General features: G+C 40.9%; 1 protein-coding gene across 2 annotated transcripts in view; it reads left to right on the plus strand.

Moving 5' to 3' along the window:
* Positions 1–13089, plus strand: part of LOC131073324 (phytochromobilin:ferredoxin oxidoreductase, chloroplastic) — a 203512-nt gene that overhangs the window by 96950 nt on the left and 93473 nt on the right. The gene's annotated exons all lie outside the window — the stretch shown is intronic.

Below are 13089 nucleotides of genomic sequence, written 5' to 3' on the forward strand. Positions count from 1 at the left end.
GCAGGGTATATCTTGTTCCTGGTCCTCAGTTGAAGGAACAGATTTTGCATGCTTACCATGATACTCCTACAGCAGGACACCCAGGGTATGGTAAGACTTACAGGGCAGTTCGGGAGAGATTCTCCTGGAAGGGTCTCAAAGATGATGTCCTACGTCATGTCTGGGAGTGTATGACTTGTCAGCAGAATAAGTTGGAGCATACTTTCCCTGCTGGGTTGTTGCAGCCCTTACCTATACCGGAATAGAAGTGGACATGGATCTCTATGGATTTCATTACAGGTCTTCCTTGGGTTCAGGGGAAAGATTGTATCTATGTCGTGGTGGACAGGTTAACTAAGTATGCCCACTTCTTTCCGATTGCAGTTGATTTCACAGCATCTCAGGTAGCCGAGCTATTTTTCAGAGAGGTGTTTAGGCTCCATGGTCTCCCCAAGACCATAGTGAGTGACAGGGATAGCAGGTTCATGAGTTCTTTCTGGCAAGAACTTTTCAGGCTCACAGGCACGGAGTTGACACCCAGCACTAGCTAGCACCCCCAGACAGATGGGCAGACCGAGATAGTTAATAAGTGGGTTGAGGGGTATTTGCGCAACTATGTGTCAGGACAACAGAAGGCATGGGTGCGTTGGTTGTACGTGGGCAAGTATTGTTATAATACTACACACCATATGTCTATTAGTATGACTCCTTTCAGAGCTCTCTATGGCTACGATGCACTATCTTTTGTGGATTTGGCTGTAGGTGACAACAAGGCTCCTTTGGCGCAGGATTGGTTACAGGAGAACCAAGATACTATGAGATCTCTCAGGGAGAACTTGAAGCATGCACAAAATCAGCAAAAAATCTACGTTGATCGACATAGGACTGAGAGGGCATTTGAGGTGGATGACATGGTTTTCCTACGTCTGCAGCCTTATCGGCAAAGCACCCTTAAAAGGGATGGGGCTGAGAAGCTCAAGCCTTGGTTTTACGGGCCATACAGGGTACTCAGGCGTGTTGGAGAGGTTGCCTATGAGATTGAGTTACCACCTGACAGTCGGATTCATAATGTGTTCTACGTGTCCTGTCTGAAAAAGGCACTGGGGCAACATATTGTAGCACCCCCTGATCTACCTCCCTTGGATGAGGAAGGTAAGTTGACTTTGGTTCCTGAGGAGATCATGGAGGTGAGGGAACGCTGGCTGAGAAGCAGGGTAATTCGGGAGTACTTGGTCCGCTGGAGGGGTCTCCCTATAGAGGACGCCACTTGGGAGGGAGAGGCTATTTAGCAGCATCCAGCATTGCAGTTGCTTGTGGGCAAGCATCTCCGAGAGGGGAGGACTGTCATGTCCCCTCTTTAGTTTGTCTAGTAGAGACATGTGAGTTAGCCTATTATGGGGGTCTCGTAGGCTGGCAGTGGTGGATAGAGACTCACACAAGGTATTCAATATCCGGAGTTGGTGTTTCAGGCAGTTTGTGGGCCATTGGCAGCAGTTCCTTGATTTTAGGGAGATTCCCTACTTTTTAGGAGGTTGTGGCAGTTTTCATATTTGAGGTTCCACGGGACCATACCATAGTTTCAGTTTCAGTAGATTGGGTGTGTTCCTAGTTTCTAGGAGCATCCCTAGATTTTAGGGATGGGACTGCTAGTTGGCCTATCTTGTCCAGCATCAGTCACAGACAGGTGACAAAGTCAGATTCATGTTTGGTTGGTTATTTTGGGCTATTATTGGATCTATGGAAATATTTTAATATATTTAAATATTTCCTAAGTTAGCGATAAAATAAATTAAAATAAGGCTATGTATATAGCCATTTCAGAGTAATAAGGGGTTTTTGGCTTCATCTGGTTTGATATGCCTATGTGTTATAGCTTGTTGGAAAGGTCTTGAACTTTGCTACACGATTCTCACCTCGCGGAGTCTTTTTGGATGCTTGAAGCTATTTATTCGCAATAAAGTGATACTTTTCTATAGTTTGATGCCATAATTGGGAAAGTGTCACTTTAATTATAAAGCGCAAGCTTTATTATTCTTTAGGGTTCGTCTTGCAAAGGGAAAGGAGTTATAAGGAGATGAAAACCTAATTGATAGCATCTTTGATCATTTTGAAACTTGGCGAATTTGGGAATTGCTTTGGAAGAGTGATTTTGGTCTGGGACGTAAACCCCAGGTTTGAACTTGCTGGGACGTAGCCCTCAGCAGGAGTTGACAGTGGATTTATCTTGGATTGCACAGAGATTGTCAGAGGTAGAAGACACATCTTCTTGGCCTGAAGATTCAGCGTGCATATTGGGGGTTTCAATAGAGCGGCTGGTCTATTTCAGCTGGCACGTGATTTGCAGCAGCTTCCACCCTCCTTTGCAACCACGCCTTGTTTGTATGTTGGCTTGAAGGGTTGTATTCAACTTATTTGGTCTTCCTTGTTCGTTGCCAGTAATATTCCTCCATCTGGCATCAATCCAGATTGAGAACAACTCCAAATAAATGTATGGATTCTTGCTGAATACAAAACTAGGTTATTTGCCTGGTATGATTTGCAGTATTTTCAGATTGCTCAAGTGTTCTTACATATGAACATTGTTTACTGTTTTATTTCACGGTTGTTGCTATTTATCAATTACTTTACTTATAACATCAAAACCCAAAAAGAAAAAATCCCTTTTTGCAACTTCTGTCTATTCTATAAGATCACCAGAAAATTACAAAAATATAGTATGTTTAATTAAGAATTTACAGCAGCAACAACAAAAGGATCCATTTGGGATCTTTCATAGGTGCAGATAATAAAGTACTTTATAATAAATGAAACTATCAGAAAATTAAAAAAACTCAAAAATTCAAGTAGCTGAAAAATTGTAGAATTAATTTCAAATCAGATTGAACAAAATCTATCAAATGCAAGAGCAACCTATATCACAAAACGATATTACATATCTATTTCCAACATATCTCGTGTGTGGTCATTTCCTCAATCCCATAGGGTTCCCCAATACAGCTTTGCTCCACATGAGGGCCCACGTACGGATTTTGCACTTCTTGATTTCCCTGATTTGTAGCTGTTGACGTGTCTAAAGTCGCATCGCTGCAACTCTATCCAGCCAACCCATAATAGAATGATCTAGCCGAGTATCCTATCCTCTCTTGTATAAGGAATCCCTAATGCTGTTTTTAATCAATCAAAGGGGACAACCTCAAGGTTCCAAATGTCAGTTCTTGATTGCAGGATAGCTCAGTTTTGCAACAAGCTGGTCTGCACCCTATGATGTTGCGATTCTCAAGCTGCGAAATAAAAGAAAAAAGAGAACGGTTTTGGAAACCTAAAATTGACAAGACCGGAATGTGGGTAGACGGATTCGACATAACTAATTCCTGCTTGGCCAAAATGGCTCACAACCTCACAGGAACGGTGCAATCTTCAAGGGGACTTGGAAGATTTTCAGACTGCAAATGCATGGCTGAGCACCCAATTTTGGCGCAGCTCAGACGGACACCTGCAATTGAACTAAACTCAATTAAAGGCTCAGACTAACCATACACAAGAACATACAATCAATATATCCTCAATGGTATGAGCCTGAATCCATTAAATACCTGCACACCCAAAAGAAAGATCTATCTAAAATGCTGAAGGAAACCATGCAAACAGAGGAAAACAAAGACAATAAACACCATATTTCAATGTTCATATATTTGCTTTAGTTGCCATTACAACAATTTCTGCAGCATCTCTATGCTACTACTAAAATTTAACCTTCTACAAAACTCTAACCTATTCTAACTGAAATCTAATAGCCTAACTACCTAAAAAATCTAACAATAATCTAACTAGAGTCTAACCCTTTATAAAAGAAAGGTCCCTGCCTTTTATAGAATTTACAATATGAATCGATGGGTAGGATTGACTGCATCCAGGGGCTGCAATCTGCCTTCCAAAAGCTAGCAGCTTTACCCATGCCTACTCAATTTTTCAGTTTTTTACCCAACCACTATCTTAACTACCTATCACTGTTTGGCATTAATTCGGTCCTCTTGGTGGTTGGGAATAGTTGTCCATAACTGACCTGTTCCCCCTTTGTTTCAAAATATCTTGGGTGGAGCCCACAGGCAGTTTTACATTAAACAATTTCAGTTTTTTAGGAACTGAACTTCTGGAATTAAATCCAGCTGTGTATCCTTCGAGAATGCATACTTGCTGCATTCTGAATGTTCTTCGGTCTTTGGTCTCTGTGGTGGACTTTAGCTCAGGGTCCAAGGGCACGCTTTCCAATGCCTGGTTCTGAATTCGTGCTCCTGCATCTTCTTCTCGGTGTCGATCGCGATCAAGCCTCCAATCTGAACTTTAGGTTGACGCTTTAGCACTTCTCGATGTCGTTTTCCTGCGAACAATCAATTTCACCTTTAATCAATCAATTTGAAAAATTAATTAAATTAATTTAACAAATATTAAATTTTATTTAACGTCTGGCTTTGTCTTGGTGGAGTTCAGGCTTTGGTTGGCGAAGGCGAAAGATGCTCGCATTTAAAACAATATATTTGCCTCCTTTGTGAATTTAGGGTTTTAAGTGATTTTCTCTTTTGTTGAAAACTTTGGCCAATTATCCTTGCTTCTATTTCTCACAAAACGGATTGAACTACCAAATTTCTTTTGCCTCCTAATTTCGGTTGAAATGAGCCTTTTGCGAGAATTTGGTCTTTTAGTTCAAGGCGGAGTTACCTTTATAGAAATCATTAAAATGCCGAACTTTATTTTCTTTTTGCTTTTCGCCTTTGGAAGAAAATCGACCATTTTACAAGCTTGCACGATTTCACTTTTTAAGTTATATCGCCTTAAGTTTTGAAAAACTTTAGGCCTTTTAGATAGGAATGGGCGATTTTTATTTGCCTCTCAATGACCTTTTTAGGAAATTCGGGCTATAGAGCCGAAATGTGCAATTTAACGTTTTGTTTTAACCCCCCTTTATGAATTTCAAGTTTTAGGCCGAAATGTGAGATTTCGGGCCTTTGAGTCCAAATAAAAGTGCCAAGTTCTTGTTATTTTCGGTCTATGAGGTGAATTTCCACGCATTGGCCTCTTTTTACCATTTTCGGCCTTTGAAGAAGACGTGCGATTTTCCCTTTGCTACTGCGATTTTTGGCTTAATGAAGAGTTTATGTGACTTAGACTTGGCTATAGGTTTTCGGCCTTTGAGGCAGTTTTGCGAACTTCGGCCTAAAGGAAGACTTCGGCCTCTTAGGTTAAAATGCAAGACTTTACTTCGTTTTCTAATTTTCGGCTTAAAGGTCGAATTTGAGGACTTTTGAGTTTTCGGCCTGGAGAGCAACTTTGCACGATGTTGACTCTTTTTAACTTTTTCGACTATTTTCCCTCTACTGCGCGATTTTGACTTCCGAAGATTTTCGGGCTATGAAGAGCTTTTTTGCGACTTTTTTTCTTTGGCGAATTCGGCCCTCGTACGCGATTTTTACTTTTCTGTAGTGATAGGATGCTGTTTACTTAGAATTTCGAGCAATAGAGCCGAATTGTGGCTTTGTTCATTTCTTGCCTTTGACAAAATTCGGCCATTTTAGCCGAAAAGTGCGAATTTAGACTCTTGAAAGTTATATCGCTCTTTTGATGAATTTCGGGTTAAAAAGCCAAAATGTGCGAGTTTTACTTTGGATTACCACACACTTGTGCATGGTGATTTTCGGGCACTTTAGTCTATTTGTGTGATCTCTCCATCACTCAGGCTGAATGCAACTACGAGGGGTCCCTGTTTGAAGAAAATGGGGTGTGTGTGCGAGCACAACAAATGGCGACTCGACTGGGAAATGTTCCTGAACATTTCAAGGATGACTTTCCGGATCGAACCCCAAAATCTCTGTTATATACCCCACAAAACAACCCAAACGATGAAAGACAAATTGAAAGTAAAAATGAGGTCGCAAACTGAATCAAGTCACCAACCTTGAAAATCAGGTGTGTGCAGTGAAGTTCATTCTAGCTTAAAGAAAGTTGAGATATCATTGTTCAATCAAGACAAGTTATGTGGGACGAGTCGTACTTCAAAAGCAACCTGAATATTGCCTCGCTGCCAGCGAGCGTCCATAGCCCCGATGAGGTTATTGCCTGTAAGCTCACAGAGATTGCTCTATTTCCGGTAGATATATATATTTTTTGTTTTTCGATACCGACAAGGATGTTTGCATTCCCAAAGCCAAGCAATTTGATATTTCTTTGCTTTTCAATTTCTTTTCTTTTGATTTTATTTTGCTTTTGATTTTATTTTTCTTTTATTTTCACTTTTTCACCTTGGTTGGTAAGCAATGAAGCGTACGTGGGATTGAGCGTTACAGTGGTCACTGAAGCAGAGCTTCAAAATTTTCACTTGCAATGACTTCCCTTTGACAAGACAACAAACTTAAGCGATTTTAAGCGTTTAACGTGCAGTGATCACAATGTTGGTGGCAAAATGCAGTAAGCAACTAAATTTGTAGAATGACTAAGCCTTAAACCAAATGAACCGACTACGGGGGCAACCGTCAATTAGCCGTTCTACCAAAGTCGGCATCCAAGAAATGAGCCAGAAAACATCTGGACTTCGTACACCAATGTTGAGAAAAGCAAACATACCCCTACAAAAACTGACAGGGAGACAACCCCTTCCGAAAGGACACCTACACTACAGAAAGCAAACTAAACTAAGGCGGAAAACAAGGAAACTAAACTAAAAAACAAAAACAAAACCTAAACTAGCTATGTACAAGGAGAAACTGACTATACAAAATGCGGACTATATGCATGCATTCCCGACCCAGGGTGATTTCTCAGTACGTGCAGCAGTAATAGGGTAGCGGGAACAGTTCTCATTTTGGCTGACTTGTCTTTGAATTCGGAAAAGAAAATTTTTTAGTGGGCCACTCTCAGGTTTAACTAGGACATCGGGCAAAATTATCAGTTGAGGGAGTTCATTAGGTTCGTGGTTAATCCATTTACAAGTTGTTTTCTTGGAATATTCAAAATTAAACTGAAAATTTTCAGAATTAATAGGAGGGAAAGAAACAACTTGGTGGGTTTTTGAGTCATGCGCTAGGAGAAGATCTTTAGCAGCTGTATTAGGAGGTCGCCACTGGTGGTGTAGCATCCTGCTCACGTCCGGTTCGCGCAAATCGACATCAAATTCTTCATCGGGTTGCGCAGGCTGAAAATTGATCTCGAAACTGAACTCGAACTCGGGAAAGTGGAATGCATCGTCTATCGGTGTATCTTCATATTGTGTGAATAATGCGGCCTTAGCCACCTCTGTCAGCACGTCTTCAAACAGCAGGGACCCTTCGATTGATTGGTCCTCAAAAACATCCTCAACAAACTCTTGGATTGCATCGTCCATTGGCAGGGCTGCTATAAACTGCTCTTCAGCTTGTGGTTGATCTTCGGAGCTCACTTGATTTTCATCTTCAAAAACATCTTCCTTTGGTGCAAGGACAACAAAATCATTCATTGCCATAGTTTGATTGACTGATTCATTTTGGTTAGCACTTGGCAACCCCATCTTTTCATCACCAGGGAGTGCGGCTCTACATTGATTTTGTGTTCGTCTATACTCGTCTGCAACAAGGTAGGCGCTCCACACTTTGCTGGTGATGGGCTCCTTTGATTCTTCCGACAGTCCATATTGGGCTTTAACTGGACTAACTGCCTCCATGCATAGTGAGCAAGTGAATTCTGAGTGTGGGGTGTGGTGAATTCTGCACCACCAAGGTGACAACATGCTCTCCAAGCACAATTCTTCTTTGAGACCAAACTGGTTATCAATCTGGTCCTTAAATTTTGTAAACTCATTAGTGCTGGATAGAGGACTGGGGATATCCGGCTGCGTGAACTCCTCCGGTTTGGGGATATCCCAAAAGAATATCTGCCCCTGCAATGTGAGCTCAACTCTTGACAAAAATGTCAAGCAATTCAACTCATCGTGCTCTATTGTGCCATGAATCCTGCGATGTCCTCCAGATGTGAATTTTGATAACTACCTGGGATATAGATGCAAACTTAGCCTTTGCTGGATTTGGAAAATGTCGGACTGCGGATTGTCCTCATGAAGCAACTGACCATACATTTTGACTCATAATTTTTTTGGTATTTTCAAATTTTCTGATTTTTTTGGTTTTTTCTGGTTTAACAAGGATCTTGCATATCTTGAATGTAGCATTTAAATTGGCTCAATGGACTAACTTGCTACAAGGAACCTGACTGGGCCCTCCTTCTAGTGCCAATTCTGTTGAGCGCGGAGGAGGGTAAAAAAAACTATAAGGTTAACTTGCAAATATAGACTGATATGATTTGGATTTAGCTTTTTAGACATTAATCAAACCAACCCTCCTTCTAGCGCCAATTCTGTTGACGTGTCTAAATTCGCATCGTTGCAACTCTATCCGGCCAACGCAGAATAGAATGATCTCGCCGAGTATCCTATCATCTCTTGCATAAAGAAGCCCTAATGCTTTTTTTAATCGATCAAAGGGGACAACCTCAAGGTTCCAAATGTCAGTTCTTGACTGCAAGATAGCTCAACGGTCGATGTGTTTTGCTAGGAACACAAGGGGACTTACGTTTTGCAACAAGCTAGTCTGCACCCTACGATGCTGCGATTCTCAAGCTGCGAAATAAAAGAAAAAAGAGAAGGGTTTTGGAAACCTACAATTGACAAGACCGGTATGTGAGTAGACGGATTCGACATAATCAATCCCTGCTTGGCCAGGATGGCTCACAACCTCGTAGGAATGGTGCAATCTTCAAGGGGACTTGGAAGATTTTTCAGATTGCAAATGCATGACTGAGCACCCAATTCTGGCACAGCTTAGATGGACACTTGCAATTGAACTAAACGCAATTAAAGGTTCAGACTAACCATACACAAGAACATACAATCAGTATATCCTCAATGGTATGAGCCTGGATCCATCAAATACCTGGACCCCCAAAAGAAAGATCTATCTAAAATGCTGAATGAAACCATGCAAACAGAAGATCAAAGACAATAAACACCATATTTCAATGTTCATATATTTGCTTCAGCTGCCATTACAACAATTTCTGCAGCATCTCTATGCTAGTACTAAAATTTAACCTTCTACAAAACTCTAACCTATTCTAATTGAAATCTAACAACCTAACTGCCTAAATCTAACAATAATCTAACTAGAGTCTAACCCTTTACAAAAGAAAGGCCCCTACGTTTTATAGAATTTACAATATGAATCGATGGGTAGGATTGATTGCATCTAGGGGTTGCAATCTGCCTTCCAGAAGCTGGCAGCTTTACCCATGCCTACTCAATTTTTCAGTTATCTACCTGTTGACGTGTATTTTGTACACAATCATACACAGAATAAAATACCGACAGGCATCTTATCCTCTCTTGAGAAAATAGTCTCTAACTGCTGAAGATCTGCAAAAAGGATCAGTTAGATGGACTCCAAGGTTCTTTTAGTGGGGTCTCCACGTGTGGACAAGCTTTTAGTGGTATGATGTGATTTGCTGTTTCCTTCAAGGCGTCTTACGGATTCAAAAGCTCGAAGATTTTACTAAACTAAAAGGAACTTTCAAAAAAAAATGGAAAAAGGACAGGGTTTAAGGAAGTCTAATCTAGCCTAACCCTATGAACGACTTAGCATGAATGAGATTTGGCAAGACTCAACCAACTTCAATTTTGCCATAAGATAACAACTCAATTGAAATTAGTGCGATCTTCTAAGGTAATAATGGTGTTCAATGCATCAAAGACCAAGGACACTACTACGAAGGTACATATCCTAGATACGAAAATGCTTGAAGGTTAAGGACTCAAAGTGTTTTCCAGTCGACCACGCAAGGCGTTCCTACAATCAGCAAGAAGCTAGTGGTTTGGATAGCGAATCCTACCAAATATCAAATCTCACACTTAGCCTTTCAAATTAACAAACTACTTTGATTGAGCGTGATTCAAGTACATCCAACAACCATGAAGATAACTTAAGAAATTTGCAACAAAACACCATAACTTCAATATTTTATTGATTTCCAAGTCATCATATACAACAATTGCTTGAATTCCTCTCTTCAAGACTCAATCTTGCTACAAAACAAAATTGCTTACAATTCTAATCTCTCTATTTCACTCTTATCTGGCTATTCAACTATTGACTATTATATATGAAATGGAAAATGGGGGTATAAATAGCATCCCCAGTTACAATGAAAGGTCCAGATTGAAAGTAAATCAATGGGCAAGATCATGACACCTAAACCCTAATTAGGGTTTGTTACAAATGACCTCCTTTTTACTGAACAATATTAAATACATAGCCAAATATTAAATTTGGCACAAAAATCTAGGAGGTATCAACCAATGAGAAATAAGATGTCATGTCATCTGTAACAACCTTTCATCTAGAATCCTATTCCCTTTCCAATTCTCTTTCTTAGCATATGCAATGAATTTTGTCACGATTCCTTCGATTTCTGTGCTTGGAATTTCGGGAAGATTCTTGATACTCTCTTCTAAGTGGATAACCTGATCAAATGCATCTAGAAGAGCTGTGTCCCAAGTAGGTTCAAGTTCCTTTGTTCTATCAATCAGGAGCATGGTGGCATACATCTGATCATACTGCTCATCTGTAACATCTGCGTCCTTGCAAAAGATGATCTTGATTCTATCCTCAAATTCTTGTAAATCCACATCTGTCTCGACCTCGATCCTTCTGCCAAGAATGGTATGAAGTACCTCAAATACTCTGTCCTGGATCGGATTGATCACCTCCTCAACTTGACCACATCTAACACTGATGTCCTCGAAGAGAACACTCTTTATATGGAGTAAGGTTGACCACTGAAACAAACTGTGAGAATCACCTTCTAAGATCCTCTCTTGTGCTAAAATTCTTCTGGATGCGTGTCTTATAACTTTCAAGACAGGGATGACAACGTCCTTGGTATGGGCAAATGCAGCTACTATTGCCATCAATCTGTGAATAATCTCAAGAACTTGGATAGCCTGATGGGTGATCTTCGACATCCTTGTAACAAACACAATGGCCACCGTGTGAGATCTATCCATCCAACCACATGTACGCTGGACCAGGTTCTTGAATCTTTCTGCTTCATTGATTGATTGAAGGGGCAATGCCTGCAATGGTGATCTGACTGGATCCTGACGTCCCAAAGGTTCATTGATGTGACTGAAATATGTCCTCCATGCACCTCTCTCTCTCTCAAGCTTTCTATTCTTTTCTACTTCTTCTCTAAGCTTGTCCTTCAATGCTTCAAATGTGTCGGTGGCATCATCTAAAGTCTGCTCTGCTGTGGATGGTCCTAACTCAATAGTCTGTATATGGTAGTCTTCTGCTAGGATCTCACCCTCATATTTGTCTGCTGCCGGTGTAGCTATCTGCAGTTTTCTAGATCCAGTCTCATCTCGAATCATCTTGGACATCTTTGTAGCCTTCTTTTTCTCTGTTGTCATATGTGAACGTCCCACGAGGCTCTCTAAATCAATTGCACTGTCCTCGTCCTCAATTACGATCACCTTAGTCAATCTTTCCTTCAACCAATCTGGGATATTTGATCTTGTCTCTTGAACTTGAATTTCTTTATGTACTATTTCTTCTTGTCTGGGAGGAGATGTTACTTCATTATCATTATCTAAATCATAGTCTTGGAGAGATCCATCGGATGAAACATGCTGTGCCTGTTCTTCCTCCTGTCTGTCATTCTGTACCATCGATTCCATGGACTCTTCCACTCGAACTGTTCTATCCTCTAGTCTGGAAGAAGTACCTGGTGTTTGATCTTTGTTGGCACCTTGCTTTTTCTTGGAAGGCTCTTTCTTTTCTGATCTTTCCTTTCTCTTCGAACCTCTCGAATGGAGATTGCCCTCACTGGCACATCGAAGGTTACCTTCACCTGAATTCCTAGGATTAGGATTGCCTTCACTAACACTAGCTCCACCTTCGGCTGGCTTTTCTTCCAAAGTAAAAGACATGGCTATGCCCTGTTCTCTCAACTTCTGATGTTGAACGTCTACCCATCTGCGAGTACAAGACAAGACTGGTGCCATCAAATCATCTAAATCCACGGCCTCGGGCTCATTCCAATTCAAACTTATTGTTTTGCTTTCTCTATCATATGAAGATTGGATGTGCCTGCCGTTGTCCTGAGCTTGGTCGGCTACTCTGTAAATCTTACATTTCCTGATGAAATCCAAAGGCAATCTAGAATGTATCTTTCGTTTCACTTCGAGATCATCTAGGAGATTCATCATAAAATCTTCAATTTGGTACTCATGTCTAAATCTTCTACCGACCGTCTCCTCTAAGTGTCCATGTGGATCAAAACTATTCCTCCAAGCAAAAGATGAAAAAGGATACAAGGCTAACTCCTTCTCTGCGTCATCCATGGCTAAGACATTAGGACATACCTCAACTGAATTACCCAAAATAATAGGTACCTGAACTCCATTCTGATGTCTGTGTCTGAATGCCTTCACATATGCTGCCAACTGCCTTGTTACTTCAAGTAACACAATTCTATCTGTCGGGTACCTCGGCAACATGTATGGAGGTAAAGGACATCCATACACTCTAATGTAAGTGAACTTGGGAAACTGAATGAACCAAGCACCGTACCTCTTGATGAATTCCTGGGCATCCTGAGATAATCTGTTGTGAATCCCTCCTTGCAACGTCCTTGTGATGTTCATTGTGAAAGTATCATTGATTAACTTGTAGTTCTTCCCTGGTGGATGATGCAAGTAGGTATAGGATTCACAAACTCTGACCTCGCCGGGTCCTCTTCCAATCACTCCTCTGTGAGGTAGTCCTGCGTACTCAACGCTCCTGATTAAGGCATAGATGACGTATGAACTCATGTGGAAGGACTTAGTAGCCCTGAGTCTTCTCAACTGTACGTCCAAGCAATGGCTAATTATCCTAGCCCAATGTATTGTACCCTTTCCTTGAACAATCACCTGGATGAAGTAAAACATCCATTTCTCAAAATAAAAGGCATGAGGTGCTCCTGTAACTCTGTTGAGCATGGTAATCAAATCTCTGTACTCCTCTTGGAAATCAATCCTGTGTGGTGTGTTCGGTA

This window comes from Cryptomeria japonica, chromosome 9, assembly GCF_030272615.1.
Source record: "Cryptomeria japonica chromosome 9, Sugi_1.0, whole genome shotgun sequence".
Lineage (NCBI taxonomy): Eukaryota > Viridiplantae > Streptophyta > Pinopsida > Cupressales > Cupressaceae > Cryptomeria > Cryptomeria japonica.